This window comes from Neoarius graeffei, chromosome 4, assembly GCF_027579695.1.
Source record: "Neoarius graeffei isolate fNeoGra1 chromosome 4, fNeoGra1.pri, whole genome shotgun sequence".
NCBI lineage: Eukaryota > Metazoa > Chordata > Actinopteri > Siluriformes > Ariidae > Neoarius > Neoarius graeffei.
The window spans coordinates 33049832-33073742 of NC_083572.1; the positions used below are offsets into that span (position 1 = coordinate 33049832).

The 23911-nt window shown below is 43.3% G+C and overlaps 1 protein-coding gene across 4 annotated transcripts in view; it reads right to left on the reverse strand.

The window, feature by feature from the left end:
* rims4 (regulating synaptic membrane exocytosis 4) overlaps positions 1-23911 on the reverse strand; it is a 236866-nt gene that overhangs the window by 194162 nt on the left and 18793 nt on the right. The window lies entirely within an intron of this gene.

The following is a 23911-nucleotide window of genomic DNA, read 5'->3' on the forward strand; positions in this document are numbered from 1 at the left end:
CCCTCAAGGTTCAGTCCTGGGCCCCATTCTCTTCATTCTGTACATGCTTCCACTTGGACACATCATTCGTCGCCATGGACTCCAATTCCACTGTTATGCCAACGATACCTAGCTTTACATCACCACCAAAACCATCTCCCCTGCCATCCTCTCCACCCTCACTCGCTGCCTTACTGACATTAAAACCTGGATGAACCACAACTTCCTCAAACTAAACAGCAATAAAACTGAGATCATCATCTTTGGCCCAAAATCCATCCTTCCCACCTGTCAGAACTTCTCACTCTGTATCGATGGCCACTCTGTTATTCCCTCCCCCCTCATCAGAAACCTTGGAATCTACATGGACCCTGCACTCTCATTCAAATTACACATTAATCATGTAACCAAAACATCCTTTTTCCATCTACGAAACATTGCACGCCTGCGACCCACTCTTTCCACCCCAGCTGCAGAGACATTAATTCATGCCTTTATCACCTCCAGACTCGACTACTGCAATAGCATCCTGTATGGCCTTCCCTCACTGTTCTTCAAAAACTACAATATGTTCAAAACTCTGCTGCCCAGCTGCTCATCCGCTCTCCCTTCAGAGAACATATCACTCCTGTCCTCCATCAACTTCACTGGCTTCCAATAAAACAACGCATACACTTCAAGATCCTCCTCATCACCTACAAGGCCCTCAACAACCTCGCACCCTCGTACGTGACTGATCTCCTCCATTGCCACTCCCCCACCCACCGACTACGCTCTGCAGATGCCAACCTCCTCACTCCCATCACCACGTCCAAGTACCGGACCCTCGGAGACAGAGCCTTCGCCATCGCTGCCCCCACCCTCTGGAACTCCCTCCCCCTGGCCATCCGTAACTCTGATACACTACTTTCCTTCAAGCGCCATCTCAAAACCCACCTGTTCAAGACTGCATATGACACTTGACACATCACCTTCCTGCAGATCACCTTCCTATTTATCTGTTGTCTGTGTCTGTGTGTGTGTCTGTGTGTGTGTATATGTGTGTATTTTTGAACCTCCTGTAAAGCGTCTTTGAGTACTATGAAAAGCGCTACACAAAACAGATGTATTATTATTATTATTATTATTATATTGTTTGTTTTTTCAATTATTCTATTTTTATTTTTATTTATTGCATTGCCTGTTTGCACCGTGGGTCAGAGAGGACTGAAATTTCATCTGTGCCGTATGTCGAGCATGTATAGCATATTTGACAATAAAGTTGACTTGACTTATTGACATGCCCTTGCAGGCTATTTTATATGGGAAAAATAAAACGGCAATTAAAAACCAGAATTTGTGAACAGAAGTGTGCCTCACCTCACCTCAGCTCCGCATGCTCCTGAAGGGAGCGTGGCGCCTCTGCATATGGCTCTCCAAGCAGGTCTGTTCCTGGCAGCCTCCCAGGTGGTGGCGATGTTGAGGCCAGCAGCCTGAAGGTCGTCGCTCAGCTGGTCGGACCATGTGCGTCTTGGTCAGCCTCTGGGACGGGACCAGGTGGTGGGGGTCGGTTTCCTCAGTAGGGCAGCTGGTTCCAGGGGTGGCTCCGCCCTGGCGATGTGGCTGAAAAGGCGGAGACGGGCCGAGCGGATCTTGTTGGACAGTGGAGGCTGGTTGGTGATCTCACACAGGGTAGCATTGGAAACGTGGTCATACCACCTGATCCCCAAGATCCTTCGTTGGCACTTGGTGTCGAAGGCATCCAGGCGGTGTTCCTGGGCAGCTGTTAGAGTCCAGGTCTCGGCTCCACACATGAGGATGGACAACACAAAGCTGTTATACAGCCTGATATTAGTTTGGACCAAGAGTTTCCTGTTCGACCATACGCTGTCAAGGCTTGCCATCGTGTGATTGCATAAGTGTGCATAAGTGTGCAATCAGAAAAAATGATGAAAGGTCATCAGTTGCAAGACACTTTAATATTGCTGGCCATGATGCCAATGCGCTCAGGTTCATGGGCTTGGAAATGGTCAATCGCCTCCTAGAAAGGGAGGCTTGGTATATTTTTAACTTGAATATTTGCATTCCATATGGAATGAATGAAGATTTGTCTTTGACCTGTTTCTTGTAAAAATGTGAATTGATGATGCTTGTGCTGACATATTTCCATGTTTTCATCTGGATTGTTTTTTTACAAGAGGTTTTAAGACCAATGGACTGTTTTAACTACTGCATTGATACTGCCAATTATTGTATTTAACTTTATTGTATTGTCATTGGTTGATGATGGGAGTATATACATGGGTGTGGGTATTTAAGATTTGTAGTAACACTTATGTACTTGAGCACACTGAGGAAGGCACACGCCGAAATGCATCTGTGCGAATAAATATCTGTATGCATAGTGCAGCCTCTTTCCCTTTCTTTTGAATTCTCTATGTGTTAGCCCTGCGATGACCTGGCAACTTGTCAAGGATGTATCCCACCTCTCGCTCATAGTCAGCTGGGATAGGCTTCAGCTTGCCTGCGACCCTGTACAGGACAAGTGGCTACAGAAAATGGATGGATGGATACTCTCAAAACACACTTTGACATTCTTCCAAGTTTCATTAATTTGCCTTGTAACAAAGTAAGATAATGGGCATCTTTGCATGCTTGAGGAATACTGTTATATTTTCCCATTTTTCCTCAAGTGTCATACAAAAATAACATTTCCACCACATCTCAATTTACGTCCATTATTTGGAGAGAATAGAATATAACTCATTATGTTTGATTATGTTTCAAAAATTGTTTCAATTACCATGCCTATGACTCCCTAATCATACCACATAACAAATCATACGACTTCATGAACTACATTTATTATTACTCAACATTGCAAAATGCCATGAGTTGTTTTCCATCATCAGAAATTAATTTTTTTTGCAGTTCCATAGTTATTTCAAAGTCACTTACATACTTTCTAGCACTAATGAAAAATCTTATCTCATCTCATTATCTCTAGCCGCTTTATCCTGCTCTACAGGGTCGCAGGCAAGCTGAAGCCTATCCCAGCTGACTATGGGCGAAAGGCGGGGTACACCCTGGACAAGTCGCCAGGTCATCACAGGGCTGACACATAGACACAGACAACCATTCACACTCACATTCACACCTACGGTCAATTTAGAGTCACCAGTTAACCTAACCTGAATGTCTTTGGACTGTGTGAAAACGGAGCACCCGGAGGAAACCCACGTGGACACGGGGAGAACATGCAAACTCCACACAGAAAGGCCCTCGTCAGCCACGGGGCTCGAACCCAGACCTTCTTGCTGTGAGGCAACAGTGCTACAGTTATATATATGTATATATGTGTGTGTGTCTGTGTCGGGGGCACCGTCGCCTCACAGCAAGAAGGTCCTGGGTTCAAGCCCAGCAGCTGGCGAGGGCCTTTCTGTGTGGAGTTTGCATGTTCTCCCCGTATCTGCGTGGGTTTCCTCCAGGTGCTCCGGTTTCCCCCACAGTCCAAAGACATGCAGGTTAGGTTAATTGGTGGCTCTAAATTGACCATAGGTGTGAATGGCTGTTTGTCTCTGTGCCAGCCCTGAGATAACCTGGCGACTTGTCCAGGGCGTACCCCGCCTCTCGCCCATAGTCAGCTGGGATAGGCTCCAGCTTGCCTGCAACCCTGTAGAACAGGATACAGCAGCTAGAGATAATGAGAATGAGATGAGATATAAACTTTCAAAAACATTATTGCCCATGAGTACAAAATATAAATGATTCTAAAATATTACACACACACACACACACACACACACACACAGTAAAAGGTCAGATGACTGTTTTCTTAAATCACATTTGTATACTCATTTCATGCTGACCTAGTGTTTTAACTCATCATTTTAGTAATGTACTCATTTTACATTAAAGAGATCCAATACTTAACACACCTGAGTAAATCACACAATTAAAGTAAACTGACATTCTGCACATGCGCATGTGCAGAGGAGCAATGCATGTTAGTTTGGTGTGCATATTTTAAAAAAATGTAGCATTTCTGTCACTGCAAAATAGGGTGGCCAGACGTCCGGCTTTAGGCCGGACCATCCGTCTTTTCAATGTCTTGTCCAGCGTCTGGCGTAGCATCAAGCCGGATGCACATTTGTCCTCCTTTTAGAGACGATGAGCGGAATTATATAATATCAACTTGCCAGACTGGAAGAGCAGAGTTCTAGAATAACGTTTTGTAGGAAAACTGCAGATCTGTGCTGCACACTAGTAATCTACAATAAAGAGTCTATGGCTCGATGTTTTTTGGCATGCAATGCGAACTCCGCACCGCGAGGCGTTGCGTTCTAGAATGCGTTGCGTTCTATCCTTTGATGATCTTCCTGGCGCGTGCCTAGTGCCCTGCCCCCCTGGCCCTGGCTGGGACTTGGAAACACGAGTCTGTCCGGTAGACCAGCTGCTCACAACTTAACTTGTTAGGATATGGATGACAGTGCAAATGCACATCTACTATATCTACCTTAAGTTTAATTTCAGTGGTTTGTTACTCCACAATGTTTTTAATAAATACAAATATGGTGTTCTAGCCAATTAAGAGCTAATACATGAATTATAATAAATACTATGAATGCTTTAAAACGTTTTATAATGTTGCTGGTTATGTTGCCTATTTGTTCATTGAGAATCTACAAATGTTGTGCTTTTTGGTACTCAGCACCTTAAGTTTAATTTCAGTGGTTTGTTAACTCCACAATGTTTTTAATAAATATAAATACTGGGTGTTCTAGCCAATTAAGAGCTAATACATGAATTATAATAAATACTATGAATGCTTTGACCTTACTCTTTTTTCCCCACAATCATAATCTTTAACCCTACAAAATTGCGATGTTGATTTCACCAAACTTGAGTGACTTGCATAAAAATAATCCATTCTCAATCTTGCCACTGTGGTTTACATAAAAATTTGAGGGCTATGAATCAGATGGGATTTGCCATTATTCACCCTAAAAGTGATTAGAATGCAGGAAATTGCATCTAAGAAATACAAAATTTTCTGGGGGAGGACCCCCAGACCCCCCGTCCAAATAATGTCCTCCTTTTTGGTGTTATGGAAATGGTCACCCTACTGCAAAAGCTCTAATGGCTCAAACACTTACAGTCAATTTAACTTTTCATGATAATTCTTGATGCATGTGTGTGTGCATGCGCGCTTCCAAACAAAAAAGCATGAATTCTGAATCTTTTGGTAAGTTAACCAACCGAAATGCTTATTCATATTTGTCAACTATGGTTTCCTTACTCACAGCTGCTTTTTCGCAGGCCAAATTTTCTATTAAACAGTGATAACTGCAGTGTAATTAAATTAATTACACATTAACTTAATGTGTAATTACATGCCTGGCTAATGCAAATATTAACTTATGCTAGCTAAGCTAGCTGATACCACACCACACAGAATAACAGCAGACATATCTACAGTTTAACCTCTACCAAAATTTTTTAGCGTACATTTTTATTCAGATAACTTGAAGTGGTAATTGATTATGCATATATTTTAAAAAACAAAATGTAGGGCTTGGTGGTGCACATGTAACATGTCACTTGTGTAAGTGCATGTTGTTCAGGCTGCTACAGATATGGCGGCAGAAATTTTTTCTCTCATGGCTGGTCAGTAACTGAAATAACGTTAGTCAATTTTCATGAATTCAGAGTTACTTTATATGGACTCATCATAAGGGTTCTTAGTTTAAACATTATTTCAGCTGAATTGTTGAAGAAAACCATTAATTTAGCCAATGGTACTTTCCTTTACCTCATGTGAGCACTGAAAGTAATTGTTTTTGCATTGTTTTAAAAAAATACATGGCTTTGAATCCACTTCCTCTCTTTTTGCAGCTTCAAAACAAGCTGAAGCCAGCTAACATTAATGCAGTGGACATGTAAGTTTTGCAACTTTACATGTGAAAATAGTGGCCAGCTACTTAAAGCATATACGCAGAACCATGGCCTCACTTTTTGTTTGTAAGTACCTTGAGACCTCAAGAATGGTATAGGAATAGATTTAAGTGTTAACAATAAATCTAATATAGTCATTTTTATGGTTAAAGTGATATATATAGGTAGCAGTCTGAGTGAATGACCTTGACATCTGTGACATCACAGTAGGAAGTCTATCGGTCTCATCGCCATTTCCACTATACTAAAACACAGAGCTGACTGCAACTCTGATCCTCCATTTTGAGCTAATTTATCGCCATGCCACATAGATGTGTTGCTGGCCGGTGCAGCAACACGACAGAAGGTGGATTTACATTGCATTCATGGCCCAAGAATGTTCAAACTGCAAAGATTTGGACGAGTTTTGCGAGAAGTTCACGGGCACATTGGGCGCCTACTCCTCTGCTCTGCACATCTTACTGAAGACTCATACGAGACCGCTGATCTGTTGAGGAGTGTTGGCTAAAAGCCCGTATTGAAAGAGTGTGCAGTCCCAGTAATTAAATAAAACTACAACAAAAAGGAAAGTAAATTCAGTTGCACAAATTCTCTCGGAGTGTGAGCCGAGGGTTGTTGCTAAAACCCAGGATGGAATGGGGAGTGACATATTAATTAATCGCTCGGGCAGGTGACCTCCCCGCGGTTGCTGCTAAAACCGGTGACGTCCCGTCCCATCCCGGGTTTAAGTAATTGCCTGAGCCGAGCAGTACTCAGTGTGGAGAAAATGGAGAATGAGTGGGCCAGCTGTCTGATTTTTCCGCTGGATATGCTTGCCTCAGCAGCAATATCTCACCCTTACGTGGAAGAAGCGAATGAATGGAGAACTGAGCGAATAACTGAAAGTCAGATTGTTTCAAAACAATCCACCACAAGATCAGCCTTCAAGAAGTGAGAACACAGACGGGTAAGCTCCGACTCTCATTTGGATACAAAACAACAAAAACAACAACATTCGTTGTTTACCTGCATTTAGATTAATACATGTAACTTGTATTGTGTGTTTAAGTTACCAGTATAAGATTATTTAATTTGCTTCAGAATGTGATTGTCTCAGTTCATCTGATTATTTAATGAGCATTTTATGTTTTATCAGTGAAAATGCATGCATGTACATGCATGTTGCATAAGTTATAACACCTATCCTGTTTTAATGAGAGTCAACCCACAATCAATGAAGTCAAATCAGTCTTAGTTGAGCAAGTCGGTAACGGTATTTCTTACTTTCACCATAAGTTTTTATTTATATGACTTTTATATGGTCTATAGCTATCAAAGGCCTCGGCCTTAAAACCAGTTACCGCTGTGACGTCACGCACTCAGGGCTGGCTGGCTCAGTGGGGCAGCTCGAATGCCAACTTTGCGGTTGATTTTAACTCTCAAAAATATATATTTTTATTCCCATTTATGCAGCATACAAGAGTCAAGGATGCAGATACTATCCACTCAGAAATTTATTTAAAAATAAAGGTTCTGCATATATCCTTTAAGCATTATAAACTGAAACATGGGGGTTACACAAGAACATCACCAATACCATGTCTTCATAAAGCGTGCCTCTGCACATTTAAGTGCTTCAAAGCACTGAAGGTCCATCTATCAACAGTGCGTTCCCAGAATAGTGACAATCTTAGTGATGCCACAAATAATGTTTTCCATTGCCGACTTTGTGACTTTTTTTCTTGAAGGTTTTTGCAGAGTTCACTAGGGTGGCAAGTAAAGACGTTGAACAAGACTTATTTGAGTCCTTGGATCACCACATCCCACAATTCTTTGAGATCTTTAAATCCAAGAAAGGAACTGTTGGCAAGACATTTGCAGAGATCCTTGCCCAGGTTGAAATGAAGGTAAGCCATTTTTGGATTTGTGAAGGTCTTTGTGTCTGTGATCCAGTCACCTCTTTAAGACTAAGCATAAGCCTTTCATTATCAACAAATTACAAGCATGAATTACCATAGAACTCCATTGTTTTACACAAGCTATTAAAATTCAATTAAAGGCAGTTTTATAGCAGCAAAACATCTGAAATTGTCTCAAGGTGGTCAAGGTGATTTACATAGCCCACAGCCTGAACACCTTAGAGCAGAGCTGCCGAGTTTGGGGCCCATGCTCCTGCGGTCCTCTAACCAGATTAATTTTTGGCCCTTCATCGGAAAGAATTTCAGCACCTCTGCCCTTGAGCAAGCACTAAGGCAATGGAGCAAGGAAAGACTTCCTTTAACAGGAAGAAACTTTGAGTGGGGGTTGGGGAGGAGAAAGGAAGGGAGCTGTAAAGGAGAATCGGAAGTAGGCAGATGAGTTAATACATGCATCAGGATGAGCAGATTTCATATATTATTATATACACACACATACAGTAGTGCTTGAAAGTTTGTGAACCCTTTAGAATTTTCTATATTTCTGCATAAATATGACCTAAAACATCATCAGATTTTCACCCACGTCCTAAAAGTAGATAAAGAGAACCCAGTTCAACAAACGAGACAAAAATATTATACTTGGTCATTTATTTATTGAGGAAAATGATCCAATATTACATATCTGTGAGTGGCAAAAGCATGTGAACCCTTGCTTTCAGTATCTGGTGTGGCCCCCTTGTGCAGCAATAACTGCAACTAAACGCTTCCGGTAACTGTTGATCAGTCCTGCACACTGGCTTGGAGGAATTTTAGCCCATTCCTCTGTACAGAACAGCTTCAACTCTGGGATGTTGGTGGGTTTCCTCACATGAACTGCTTGCTTCCGGTCCTTCCACAACATTTCGATTGGATTAAGGTCAGGACTTTGAATTGGCCATTCAAAAACATTAACTTTATTCTTCTTTAACCATTCTTTGGTAGAACGACTTGTGTGCTTAGGGTCGTTGTCTTGCTGCATGACCCACCTTCTCTTGAGATTCAGTTCATTGACAGATGTCCTGACATTTTCCTTTAGAATTCGCTGGTATAATTCAGAATTCATTGTTCCATCAATGATGGCAAGCCGTCCTGGCCCAGATGCAGCAAAACAGGCCCAAACCATGATACTACCACCACGTTTGACAGATGGGATAAGGTTCTTATGCTGGAATGCAGTGTTTTCCTTTCTCCAAACATAATGCTTCTCGTTTAAACCAAAAAATTCTATTTTGGTCTCATCTGTCCACAAAACATTTTTCCGATAGCCTTCTGGCTTGTCCACATGATCTTTAGCAAACTATAAATGAGCAACAATGTTCTTTTTGGAGAGCAGTGTCTTTCTCCTTGCAACCCTGCCATGCACACCATTATTTTTCAGTGTTCTCCTGATGGTGGACTTATGAACATTAACATTAGCCAATGTGAGAGAGGCCTTCAGTTACTTTGAAATTACCCTGGGGTCCTTTGTGACCTCACCAACTATTACATGCCTTGTTGTTGGAGTGATCTTTGTTGGTCGACCACTCCTGGGGAGGGTAACAATGGTCTTGAATTTTCCTCCATTTGTACACAATCTGTCTGACTGTGGATTGGGGGAGTCCAAACTCTTTAGAGATGGTTTTGTAACCTTTTCCAGCCTCAACAATGCTTTTTCTGAGGTCCTCAGAAATCTCCTTTGTTCGTGCCGTGATACACTTCCACAAACATGTGTTGTGAAGATCGGGCTTTGATAGATCCCTGTTCTTTAAATAAAAAGTCCAAAGTAAACAGATTCATCCATAGCTAATAATTTAGGCTTTTCAAAGATACAAAATGTCATATCAGAACATTGGCTGTCAAATGAAGACTTCTTTCTTTATCACACATACCACCATTTTTATTGGATATATGTATAAAATATGTATCTTTGCTTAACAGTATCCATCCATCTGTAGCCACTTATCCTGTTCTACAGGGTCACAGGCAAGCTGGAGCCTATCCCAGCTGACTATGGGAGAGAGGCAGTGTACACCCTGGACAAGTTGCCAGGTTAACACAGGGCTAACACAGAGACAAACAACCATTCACACTCACACCTACAGTCAATTTAGAGCCACCAGTTAACCCAGCGGTTCCCAAAGTGGGGGTCGCGACCCCTTTGGGGGTCGCGGAGGGACTCCAGGGGGGTCGCGGAGAGACGGGACTGTTTGCATGACACAGAAAAAAAAACGGGCATTGGAATGTTTTGAATGGCGTCGGAATGTTGGTAATGCATCAGCCGGCAGAGAGTCATTAAATCAGTCTATAGAACCCAATCACCCCCTTTCACTCCATAATCGCTCCCCGCCCTCCAATATGAATTTCATTCAGTGTATAGCTGCCACGGTCATTAGAATTCAATTGCTCCCTTTCACTCAGTAATCGCGCTCCGCCCTTGAATATTAATTCAATATTAATTCGATATTGTTGTTGTTATTAGCAAACCCTCCTCCTGTGAATACAAACTGTATAAAACAGGTCCCTATTTTGAGATTCAGAACAAAACATCGGACGGCGACTTTATGACAACATGGACAAGTTTCTACACGTGCTTCCTACAAAACGCAAGGCTGCTGCACAGGACGAGTTCCCATGCACTTCGGCAGCGAAAAAGATAAGGCGGTATGATGATGCATACATCGAAATGGGCTTTACAAGCACATTGGTGGGTGGTGAGGAACGACCGCAGTGTGTTCTCTGTCTGAAGACCAAATACAGGGCAAAGTTGAACATTGAAAACGAACTAAGGGTGGTGATCTCACAATTATCACCAAGATTTGAAAAACTCTGTACTGAAAAGCAAGCAAACACAAGTCACTGAAAAAATATTCTGATGTTCTGTGTAATGTTCTGTTTTATTATGATGTGCAATGCTCTTTTGTGGATAATGCTCTTCTGTGAATAAAAAATAGCAACTTTAATATCCGTCTGATTATTATTATTATTATGATGGTTATTATTACTACACTACACACTGCATAATGGGTGGTGGTGGTGGGGGGGGGGGGTCGATGTCAGGGGGTCCCAAAAATCTTCTGAAGTCCAAAAGGGGGTCCCCAGCCAAAAAGTTTGGGAACCACTGAGTTAACCTAACCTGCATGTCTTTGGACTGTGGGGGAAACTGGAGCACCCGGAAGAAACCTACACAGACATGGGGAGAACATGCAAACTCCACACAGAAAGGCCTTCGCCAGTCGCGAACCCAGGACCTTCTTGCTGTGAGGCGACAGTGCTAACCACTACACCACCATGCCACCCTGTTTAATAGTATATCATTGTTAAATTAATTTTAAAAAATATTTATAAAAGGAAACATTGTGTTATTTAATTACATGAAGTCATCAAATAATTTTAATATTTCTATACAAGTTCTACAACCCCGATTCCAAAAAAGTTGGGACAAAAGTACAAATTGTAAATAAAAACGGAATGCAATAATTTACAAATCTCAAAAACTGATATTGTATTCACAATAGAACATAGACAACATATCAAATGTCGAAAGTGAGACATTTTGAAATTTCATGCCAAATATTGGATCATTTGAAATTTCATGACAGCAACACATCTCAAAAAAGTTGGGACAGGGGCAATAAGAGGCTGGAAAAGTTAAAGGTACAAAAAAGGGACAGCTGGAGGACCAAATTGCAACTCATTAGGTCAACTGGCAATAGGTCATTAACATGACTGGGTATAAAAAGAGCATCTTGGAGTGGCAGCAACTCTCAGAAGTAAAGATGGGAAGAGGATCACCAATCCCCCTAATTCTGCGCCGACAAATAGTGGAGCAATATCAGAAAGGAGTTCGATATTGCTCCACTATTGCAAAGAGTTTGAACATATCATCATCTACAGTGCATAATATCATCAAAAGATTCAGAGAATCTGGAAGAATCTCTGTGCGTAAGGGTCAAGGCCGGAAAACCATACTGGGTGCCCGTGATCTTCGGGCCCTTAGACGGCACTGCATCACATGGGCTCAGGAATATTTCCAGAGAACATTATCTGTGAACACAATTCACCGTGCCATCCGCTGTTGCCAGCTAAAACTCTATAGTTCAAAGAAGAAGCCGTATCTAAACATGATCCAGAAGCGCAGACATCTTCTCTGGGACAAGGCTCATGAAAAATGGACTGTGGCAAAGTGGAAAACTGTTCTGTGGTCAGACGAATCAAAATTTGAAGTTCTTTATGGAAATCAGGGACGCCGTGTCATTTGGACTAAAGAGGAGAAGGACGGCCCAAGTTATCAACGCTCAGGTCAGAAGCCTGCATCTCTGATGGTATGGGTTGCATTAGTGCTTGTGGCATGGGCAGCTTACACATCTGGAAAGACACCATCAATGCTGAAAGGTATATCCAGGTTCTAGAGCAACATATGCTGCCATCCAGATGACGTTTCTTTCAGGGAAGACCTTGCATTTTCCAACATGACAATGCCAAACCACATACTGCATCAATTACAGTATCATGGCTGCGTAGAAGGGTCCGGGTACTGAACTGGCCAGCCTCCAGTCCAGATCTTTCACCCATAGAAAACATTTGGCGCATCATAAAACGGAAGATATGACAAAACAGACCTAAGACAGTTGAGCAACTAGAATCCTACATTAGACAAGAATGGGTTAACATTCCTATCCCTAAACTTGAGCAACTCGTCTCCTCAGTCCCCAGATGTTTACAGACTGTTGTAAAGAGAAAAGGGGATGTCTCACAGTGGTAAACATGGCCTTGTCCCAACTTTTTTGAGATGTGTTGTCATGAAATTTAAAATCACCTAATTTTTCTCTTTAAATGATACATGTTCTCAGTTTAAACATTTGATATGTCATCTATGTCTCATCTCATCTCATTATCTCTAGCCGCTTTATCCTGTTCTACAGGGTCGCAGGCAAGCTGGAGCCTATCCCAACTAACTAGGGGCGAAAGGCGGGGTACACCCTGGACAAGTCGCCAGGTCATCACAGGGCTGACACATAGACACAGACAACCATTCACACTCACATTCACACCTACGGTTAATTTAGAGTCACCAGTTAACCTAACCTGCATGTCTTTGGACTGTGGGGGAAACCAGAGCACCCGGAGGAAACCCACGCGGACACAGGGAGAACATGCAAACTCCGCACAGAAAGGCCCTCGCCGGCCACGGGGCTCGAACCTGGAACTTCTTGCTGTGAGGTGACAGCGCTAACCACTACACCACCGTGCCGCCCTCATCTATGTTCTATTCTGAATAAAATATGGAATTTTGAAACTTCCACATCATTGCATTCCGTTTTTATTTACAATTTGTACTTTGTCCCAACTTTTTTGGAATCAGGGTTGTAAAAATTTGTTTCTTACATACATGTATCTTTTTATTTAATCCATATTATAGAATCTAATTTGGTGGCACAGTGGTGCAGCTGGTAGCATTGCCTCCTCACATCTCCAGGGTCCTCGATTCAATCCTGAGCACAGGTTACTGTCTGTGCAGAGTTTCACATGTCCCACCCCATGTCTGCATCATATTCCTCCCATTCTCCTATTTCCTCCCACCTCACAAAATCATGCCAGAAGGTGGATTGATTAAAATACCCCTGGGTTTGAATAGTGTGTAAATGGTATCCTGATGGATTGGCCTGTGTTTCCTCTTCACCACAGTTCCTGGGATATGTGTCAGTCATAGCGCAGAAAGTATAAATTTAAATTATAAATTATTTAAACACTAGCTCTTACTCTTTGCATCCAAACCAATTTGGTTTTCGCACTAACCATTCCACTGAAACTGCCAATTGCTATTTTATTGAAAAAATTAAGTTAATGCTAGATGCAGGTGGTGTGGTTGGTGCTGTATTTCTAGATCTGAAGAAGGCCTTTGATACTATCAATCATGGCATACTTCTTGGTAAACTTTCCATGTTTAACTTTTCATTAGGCACCATTAACTGGATACAGTCATATTTAACAAATAGGCTTCAATTTGTTCACATAAAGAATCATCGGTCCGATACTATTCCTTTAGCTGCAGGTGTTCCGCAGGGATCCATTTTGGGTCCACTTTTATTTTCTTTATATGTGAATGATTTGCCAATTGTATGCCCTAATTCAAACACCATAATGTATGCAGACGACACTGTAATTTTTATGCATGGTAGCAGCGCAACCCAAGTAGCTGATCAGTTAACTAACTCAATGCAACGCATCACAGAATGGTTAAAGCAAAACTGTCTTCAACTGAATGTCTCTAAAACAGTGTGTATGTTTTTTAGTAAAACTAAAACACACTCACTAGAGCCTGATGTGGTTGTAGATGGGGAGCGACTACGTGTTGTCTCAGATTTCAAATATCTCGGGGTGGTCGTTGATAATAACCTCACCTTTAAAGAGCATGTCAGAAAGGTTTCCAAGTGCATCAAATTTAATTTGGCAAACTTTAGACATGTTCATAGTTGCATGTCAACTAAGGCTGCACTAATGTATATGCATTCAATGATCTTCTCCCATATAACATATTGTTTGACAACCTGGTCTCAAGCTAGCAATACTGCACTCAAACCACTATTTTCTTTATATAAAAAAACTATTAAAGTATTGGATAAGAAATCCAATGACTATCATCATTGCCATATTTTAATGAAATATAAATTGCTACATTTGGAAAATCTTATTAAATATTCACACTCATGTTTAATGTATAAAATTATTCATGGACTTGCTCCTCCTGTACTGACCCAGTTTATAAAGGTGGTATCAACATCTACACGGAGTGCAGCTAGAGGAGATTGTGTGGTCCAACTTAGAAAAAGTGCTTTTAGCCAGTCTGCATTTTCAATCAGGGCTGCTCGTGAGTGGAATTCTATTCCAATTGACATTAGAAATCAATCAAATTATGCTTCTTTTATTTATTTTTTTTTTAAAGTGGTTAATTAGTGGTCAAGGCTGTCAACATTAAATTTTAGTGTTTAATTTTTCTCCATGTTTGCTGCCCTGCCTGTCGATGTTTTTCTGATGCCATCCGTCATGTTGTCTTGTCAGTTTGTCTAGTATTATTGTTAATTTTTGTGCATGTTTTTTTTATTATGTGTTTGGTGTTTATGTCCTGCTTGTTTATGGCTTGTTAGTTTCTTATTGTGTTTTGTATTATAAATGTTGTTGATGTTTGTTGTTGCTTAATGTTGTTCTTGGTTTTGTTTGTAGTAATTGTCTGGTGTTGAGTTTATGTTGGCTTGAGTGTAAATGTATTTTAGTTTTGTTTTTTTTTATTTTTATTCAGATTTAGTTTTTTATTTGGAAATGTTTTATTTGATTATATTTTAATTTTTGTTCTTTTAGGGTGACTATTTTAACATCAGTCCAGGGACAGCAGATGCAAAATAGCCTTCTGGCTAATTCTGGCATATTTACATTTGTTTAAATGTTTTATTAATGTGCATTGTCCCTGATAACTAAACCTTTAAATAAATAAATAAATAAAGCACAAGTTCAGAGCGGCGGCACGGTGGTGTAGTGGTTAGCGCTGTCGCCTCACAGCAAGAAGGTCCTGGGTTCGAGCCCCGGGGCCGGCGAGGGCCTTTCTGTGTGGAGTTTGCATGTTCTCCGCGTGGGTTTCCTCCGGGTGCTCCGGTTTCCCCCACAGTCCAAAGACATGCAGGTTAGGTTAACTGGTGACTCTAAATTGACCGTAGGTGTGAGTGGGAATGGTTGTCTGTGTCTATGTGTCAGCCCTATGATGACCTGGCGACTTGTCCAGGGTGTACCCCGCCTTTCGCCCATAGTCAGCTGGGATAGGCTCCAGCTTGCCTGCGACCCTGTAGAAGGATAAAGCGGCTAGAGATAATGAGATGAGACAAGTTCAGAGCGGCCTCCAAAAATGGCCGCACTGGACTACAACACCCAAACACCACAGCACCCCTCCTCCTCAGAATACCAGCACACCTGTTTCCTAATCTCCTCCACTCCTCAGACAAACAAACAGATGATGCAAAGTATCGCTTAGTGTTCCAACCTGACTTTACCAAGCCTTTCTTCTCGTTGATGGTTTCCTGTAACTCTGACCTTATTGCTCCGTTGTTCCCGACCTTGATCTTGTTTAGGCTCCCTTAATCTGTTTGCACATTGACCGACCTTAGCCTGCCCCTGACTACGCTACACAGATTACATCTTGGATTTGTTTTCCAGTTTGCAATGCACCCGCTCTCCCCTGCGTCTGCAATCCAGCAAGTGCCTGCACCCTGACAGAACACTTAGTCACCATGGCTGCAACAGAGGAGGCGAATTAGACTGCTTTAAATGCACAGGGACGTCTGCTGGGAGAACATCAGCAAATGTTAAGTGAACTTAACACCCGTATGTCACAACTAACAGCTGTTGTTTCACAGGCCCTCCTGACACGTCCTGCGTGCTGACAGTGCTGCTTCAATGGTTCCTCAGCCGGAAAGGTTCTCTGGGGAAATATCAGAGTGTAAATCTCCTTCAATGTTCCTTGTAATCTCAATGCTCTCAAGCATCACAGGGGATCAGAAGAACACTCAATTCATAATCCTTCTTACGGGTAAAGCCATGAAGTGGGCTAGTGCTGTATACCGTAGGAGCTTGGTGGTGAACACGACATCATATGACTGTTTTGTTGAACTATTCAAGAGTGTTCAATCATCAACCCAAGGGAGTCGAAGTGGGTGAGTGATTATTCACAATTAGGCAAGGAGAGAGAAGAGTGGCTGAATTTGCCCTAGAATTTCATAAGCTAGCGGCAGGAAGTGGATGGAATGAACCGGCACTCAAGGCCACGTTTCGCCAGGGTTTGAACCCCAAAGTTCTCACTGAGCTCGCATGCTGGGATGAACAATTGTCACTGGACTCACTGACTGATCTAGCCATTAAACTTGATCATTTGCTGCACAATCAACCCTCCTTGAAACATGCACCAGTCTCACCACCTGTCGCAAAAGAATTCACACATGGAAGTATCCAATGCCCGAATGCCCCAATCAGAGTGGGAAAGAAGAAGGAAGGAGAGGCTCTGTTTCCACTGTAGTGAGCAAAGTCATCTCATAGCTCAATGCCCAGTCCATCCAGCTAAGAAAGTAGATCCATCCAGGTGAACCTCCAGCCTGGTGAGTCCCGAAATATGTTCTGTACAACCTACTTTAAAAATTCAGATATTACTGAAACTTCCAGACTCGACATATGTTCTTTCTGCCCTCATAGACTCCAGGGCTGAGAGCAACTTCATCAGCCATGAAGTCATCCAGAACCTCAGCCTGCCCACTGAAAGACTTCCACACCCAGTAAGCTTGAAAGTCATTAATGGCAGGCCCATCGGCAAGGGGCTTGTCACCTACCACACCACTCCAATCACCGTTCAGATGGAAGCCCTACATATGAAACACATTTCTCTATTTGTCATGAACACTGCTTGCCAAGCAATAATACTAGGCTTCTCTGGGCTGTAACACCACGACCCACTTATCTCCTGGCAGCATCGTGAAATTCTCCAGTGGTCTCCCACATGCTTTCATGAATGTCTAAAGCTTCCGCAAATCACCCTAGCTTCTACTTCTGTAAAAAGTCCTGAGGCAGGAGGCATTGCGCATGTACCTGCCTGTTAATCACCCACTCAAGGAAGGCCAAGTTTACATTAGACCGTATCTGTCTCATTTTCTTCGCGGATGCACTGTCCGTTTACATTAAACCACCTGGAAACGCCGGGAAACGGGAATCCGCCAGGGTCCACGTATTCAATCCAGATCGTGTCAGCTCCGGTGCTGTGTAAACATTGAGAATACGCGGATACGCTGTGCTGAGCTCTAGCTGGCGTCGTCATTGGACAACGTCACTGTGACATCCACCTTCCTGATTCGCTGGCGTTGGTCATGTGACGCGACTGCTGAAAAATGGCGCGGACTTCCGCCTTGTATCACCTTTCATTAAAGAGTATAAAAGTATGAAAATACTGCAAATACTGATGCAAATACTGCCCATTGTGTAGTTATGATTGTCTTTAGGCTTGCCATCCTTCCACTTGCAAGTGGTAAGTGATATGCGCTGGGATCACACACACAGCGGCTCAGTCCCGAATCACTGCTTGTGCACTACACTCGCGCACTCTGTGAGCTGCGCAGGGCTGGAGTGCGCACCCTCCAGAGGGCACTCGCTGTTCAGGGCGGAGTGATTTGGAGTGCAGGATGCCTGCGGAGCCGAGCGTATCCGTGTATTGGTGTTGTTGTGTGCACGCAAATCGTGTATTGGTGTTGCTGTGTGCACACTAATCATTTTAAAAACGTTAATCTGATGATCCGCTGATACGGTCTAATGTAAACCCCACCGAAGTGTTTAGCAAAAGCAAAGCCAGTGGCCTCCCCCTGCACCATCCTTATGATTGTGCCATCGACCTCATCCCGGGCATGACCCCTCCATGCAACAGAATCTATCCACTGTCCATTGCGGAACATAGGGCCATGGAAGAATATGTTCAGGAGGCTCTGAAACAAAGGTATATACATCCTTCCACATCTCCAGCCCCACCCGCTTCTTCTTCATGGAGAAAAAAGGGGGGGGGGTTGCACCCCTATATTGACTATAGGGGGTTGAATTAAATCACAGTCAAGTACCCATATCCACTTGCACTTGTACCGTCTGCACTAGAACAACTTAGGGAGGCCCATATCTTCACAAAATTAGACCCAAGAAGGACATACAATCTGGTTCGTATCCAAGAAGGTGACGAGGAGAAGACAGCCTTTAGCACCACCTCTGGGCACTTTGAATACTGCTTGATGCCATATGGCCTTTCTTGCATGTCCAGTGTCTTCCAGTGCCTGATAAATGATGTCCTACATGGCGTGTTAGGATGATATGTCATTACCTATATTGATGATATTTTGATCTACTCCCCCAATGAGGCTACACATCACCAACACATTACCCTTGTGCTCACCTGACTCTTAAGGCCAATTTATGCTGACAACCCAGTCCTCGCAGATAGCGTCGCAGACAGCATCTGCGTAGCCCCCCCACCTTCGCAGACGCTCTGCGTGCACCTCCCAAAAATTGTGACCACCGCAGAAGCCTCGCAGACAAGAGGGCTCTGATCGGTCCACTCTACATCCGCTGTACACGCACTTTCGCTTCCCTACTTTCCCGGTTTGGTTTGTTTTCACGGCCACCATTTTTAAAAACACGAGCAAAGATGGAGCAGCACGAAGAGCGGTTGATCGAGGAAGTGAGGAAGTACATACATCTATACGACTCCAGTTCTAGTCATTATAAGTAACCGGAGGATAAACACTCCACTAACCACACCCACCAACTACTCCTAGCGATTTCGCGACTTCGTGCCCCCTTGCGTTGTGGCGGTGAATAACATCGCGCACGCCTATTACTCCCCACTCAACAATAAATTACAACTGTCTGCAAAAAGCTGTCTGCGAAAGCCTTGTCGCAAGAGCATGCAGAGGCCCTTAGAACACCAGCAAAGCAAAAAAATTAAAAAGCAGAAAAATGCAAATTCCATGTGATCCAAATCTTGTTCCTTGGGTACATTATCAGTGCCAACAGAGAAAGTATGGATGCTAGCAAGGTATTGGCAGTTACGTCCTGGCCCAGACCCAACACTATTAAGGAACTTCAACGCTTTCTTAGATTTGCCAATTTCTACCGTAGATTCATCAGGGGTTTTAGCACCATTGTAGCTCCTCTCACTTCACTGCTGAAGAAGGGAACCAAATGCCTCTTGTGGAACCCTGCTGCAGTGGACATCTATGAACATCTCAAGGCTGCATTTACTTCAGCACCCGTCCTCAAACACCCTGATCCCATACAACCTTTCATAGTGGAAGTAGATGCATCTGAAATAGAGGTGGGAGGGGTTCTGTCACAATGTCCAGGGGAAAGGTCAAAATTGCACCCCAATGTATTCTTCTCAAAAAAGAAACTCTCCCAGACTGAAGATAACTATGATATAGGTAACCGAGAGCTCCTTGCCATAAAGCTTGCCCTAGAAGAATGGAGACATTAGTTAGAGGGTGCTACCCAACTGTTTATCATTTTCACAGACCACAAAAATGTAGAATACCTTAAAACAGCCGAGTGAACCCCCGGCAAACACAATGAGCCCTGTGTTTTACCTGATTCAATTTTACCATTTCTTACAATCCGGGTTCCAAGAACACCAAGGCTGATGCACTCTCCAGACTACACACTACAAGCAGCTCCGGCAGTGAACCCACTCCCATATCTTTTTTCTCTCCATGCTCTTGCGGAAGGTGGTCGCATTCTCTCCCTCTCCCTTCCCTTATCTTTCCTGCTTCTGCTTCTGCTGTCTCGTCTGTCTAAGTGTCTATATTCTGAGAGACTCTCTCCGCATTACTCTCCGAACTAAAAACCATGGAATTGATAAACTGGTCTCTTCACGCAATTGATACAATCTTCTCGACGAGAAGCCTGGGTTCAGGGGAACCAGCTTGTCCTGCCGGAACGTTCACAGCTGGCTATACGATGGATGCATGGGAGAAGTGGTGGGTCGTGTGCCTGGCGGTTCTTTCTGTGGAGGACATTGAAGACATCTACCTATTCGGAACCATGATTACAGGACTTTTGCTGATTGGATTAGGCATTGCCCTGGTTTATCGAGGAAATCAGAAAACAGTGACAGCTGTTCAAAGCCCCATAAAGCTGCCCGACATGATTGAAGCAATGGGCAGAGCTGTCGGCACTCAGACTGTGGCTATTCAGAAATTGACCCGCAACGTGGATAATATCTTGGAGAAGCTTTTGGCTTTGCAATGGAAATTAGATCGTTTTGGAGACCAAGATGGACATGGACATGCAGTGTAGGCGTGAAAAAGAATGTGTCTGCTCACTAAGACCAAACAAATTCCAGTCTTATCTATTTCGGCTCCCTAGCCAGCACTGCCCTTGGCAAGGTCGTTGCTGGGGAAACAGTTCCCCTGGAGAACACTGCTGTTAGACTCTCTCTTCAAAATTTCTTCCCCCACTCCCCCAGTGTGACAAGTGGGTGTGTGACCAGCGCCCTCGTGGCTGCAGGAGCGGACGGCTGCTTGCTTGCGCTGGGTTACCTCTACCTCCTCCCCTCCCCTTCTACCCCCCCACCACCCCTGATTGCCCCCCTTCCCCCCCTCAAGTCCCGTGTCATGATGTAAAATGTACTTGCGTTTTCTTGTGCTTATGTGCTGAGGTTTTTTAATGTTCTCACACTGTACTCCCGCAGGAGCATAGAGTGGGGGTGTTCTTTTTTTCTCCTCTCCTTTCCTCATGTTCTCTGTAATTTCTTTTTTTCCCTGTCTTCCTGTGCTGTAAGGACAGGTTGATGGTCAATTTCACTGGTAAAACAGTGATAATAAAGGGTCCATTCTATTCTATATTACACCCCCCCAATTGCTTCATGAATTCTATCACCTGGAAGATTGACAAAGCCATAGTCCAGGCACAGCCACACAACAAACCAGACTCCTGTCCTCCTGACCTTATGTATGTCCCACCACGTTTCTGAGGGCAGCTCATCACTTGGGCCCATTCATCTCCTGCAACCAGACATCTAAGCAGTCAGAGAACTTACCAACTCCTCCGAAACAAGTATTGGTGGGAGAACATGCTAACAGAAGTCAACCGATCCGTTTCCTCATGTTCAGCTTGCATTCAAGTGAAGGTACCCAGAACCCCCCCCCCCCCCCCCCCCGCACACACACACACACACACACACACACAGGAAAGCTTTGCTCCCTACCCATAACCGCATTGTCCTTGGTCACACTTATAGACTTTAAGAGAACATCATTGTTATTATGGTGGTCATTAATTGATTTTCCAGGGCACTGAAACTCATTCCCCTTCCTGGGCTGCCCACAGCACTCAAAACCACCGAATTCCTCTTTTCTTTCATCTTCAGGTACTATGGCATTCCACAGGATATAATGAGCGACAGAGGTCCTCAGTTCACATCGCAGGTCTGGGCCAATTTGATGAACAACCTGGGGGTTTCAGTAAGACTAACCTCAGGATATCATCCACAGTCTAATGGCCAAGTAGAGCAGGCTAACCAGGAAATCGGGAGTTTCCTATGAGTATTTTGTATGGAGAATCCACAGGACTGGTCCCAGTTTCTCCCCTGGGCAGTATATGCCCAGAACTCCATCAAACACTCAGTCACCCAGCTCACTCCATTCCAGTACATTCTCCCATACCAACCTCCACTGTTCCCGTGGGACGATTGCTCAACCCAAATCCCTGCCATTGACTCATGGTTCAAGAGAAGTGAACAGGCTTGGAAGGGAGTTCACAATGCCTGGAGGAAGTAGCCAGCAGATACAAATGATATGCAGACAAGCATAGGGGAGAATAGGGTATTAGGCAGAAAAAGAAATTTACCAGTCAAAAATAATATTTTATATAATCCTGATAAGCGCCGCAGGTGCGAAGACGAGCGCCGCAGGCGCGAAGTCCCTCTAGGGGGGTCTGGGGGCATGCCCCCCCAGAAAATTTTTGAAATTTAGACTTCATTTCCTGCATTCTAGGACATTTTCAGGGTGAAATGGCGTGTAATTTTTGATCAGAAATATTGCATATTTTTACTTTGTATTTTTTTCAGTTTCACTCCTGAATGTATCAGATGTATGTATGGTGTCTGATTTGGTAACAAAAGTGAAAAGAAAATAAACAACAATGAATTGTATATAATCTTTTGATCTAGTTACAGTATTTAATAAAAAAAAAAAAACCCAACAGTATTCTATTTTACCATACCCCAATGAAACCCCCTTGTTAATCAATGTATCACACATACCTTTTCTGTCTTTTTGTGGAAAAACGAATCAGTTTTTGTCACATTCAATTTGGGGCGTTTGTTGGGATTCATCTTGATCCAGAAGAGTGAGTCAGCAAAAAAAAATGCGGTTCTCCCGCCAAGAAAGAGGAAACTACAACGCAGGGTGTTTGGCAATTTTCGACCAATCAGAATTCGCGATTTATTCAGTCCGCATGTTACAAGATTCAGTGCGGGCCAAAATGGCGGAAACGATGAAATATTCTGATTTTTCATTTCAAGTTTTCAGTATTTTTCGTATTAAACTGTGTTTCTTACGATTTGTAAATGATGGCGGAACCACACACGGACTGGCCATCGGGAGTAGCGGGAGTTTTCCCAGTGGGCCGGTGGTTCAGTGTGGGCCAGCGGAGAAAAAAAAAAAAAAAACAGTTGCGCGCTGGCCTTTAATATGATAAGCAATGTTAACAGTTTCTTTAACAAACTGTTAACATTGCTTATCATATTAAAGGCCAGCGCGCAACTGTAATAAGCAATGTTAACAGTTTGTTAAAGAAACTGTTAACATTGCTTATCATATTAAAGGCCAGCGCGCAACTGTAATAAGCAATGTTAACAGTTTGTTAAAGAAACTGTTAACATTGCTTATCATATTAAAGGCCAGCGCGCAACTGTTTTTTTTTTTTTTTCTCCGCCGGCCCACGCTGAACCACCAGCCCACCGGGAAAACTCCCGCTACTCCCGATGGCCAGTCCGTGTGTGGGCGGAACATAACTGGATTTATCGGATGACATGTGGGAGTATTCATGTGCGAAAATTTTCGGCATTATCGTCCGTTTCAGTATCCGTCTGTGTGTATACTTGCCCGTTGAAATCGGCAATCGCCCGTCAAATTTACGGGTGGACGGGTCTCTGCCTAATACCTTAGGGGAGAAACACCAGTATTTTCTCCTGGTGACCACACATGGGTATCCACCAGGGATCTGCCTCAAACCAGCGCATGCCACAAACTGCAAGCCTGCTATATAGGCCCATTCAAGATACAGAACCAGATTAATGAAGTCTCCTACAAATTGGAACTCCCGCCACATTGCCACATGGCACCAACATTCCATGTATTGTGCCTCAAACCAGCAGTCTAAGGCCCACTAGCCACCAGCTCACCCACCAGCAAACCTCCATTACCTCAGGACCCAGAAGACGATCCCATCTACAAATTCCGAAAAATCATCAATTCTCATCGCAGACTGGAATATCTGGTGGATTGGGAGGGGTATAG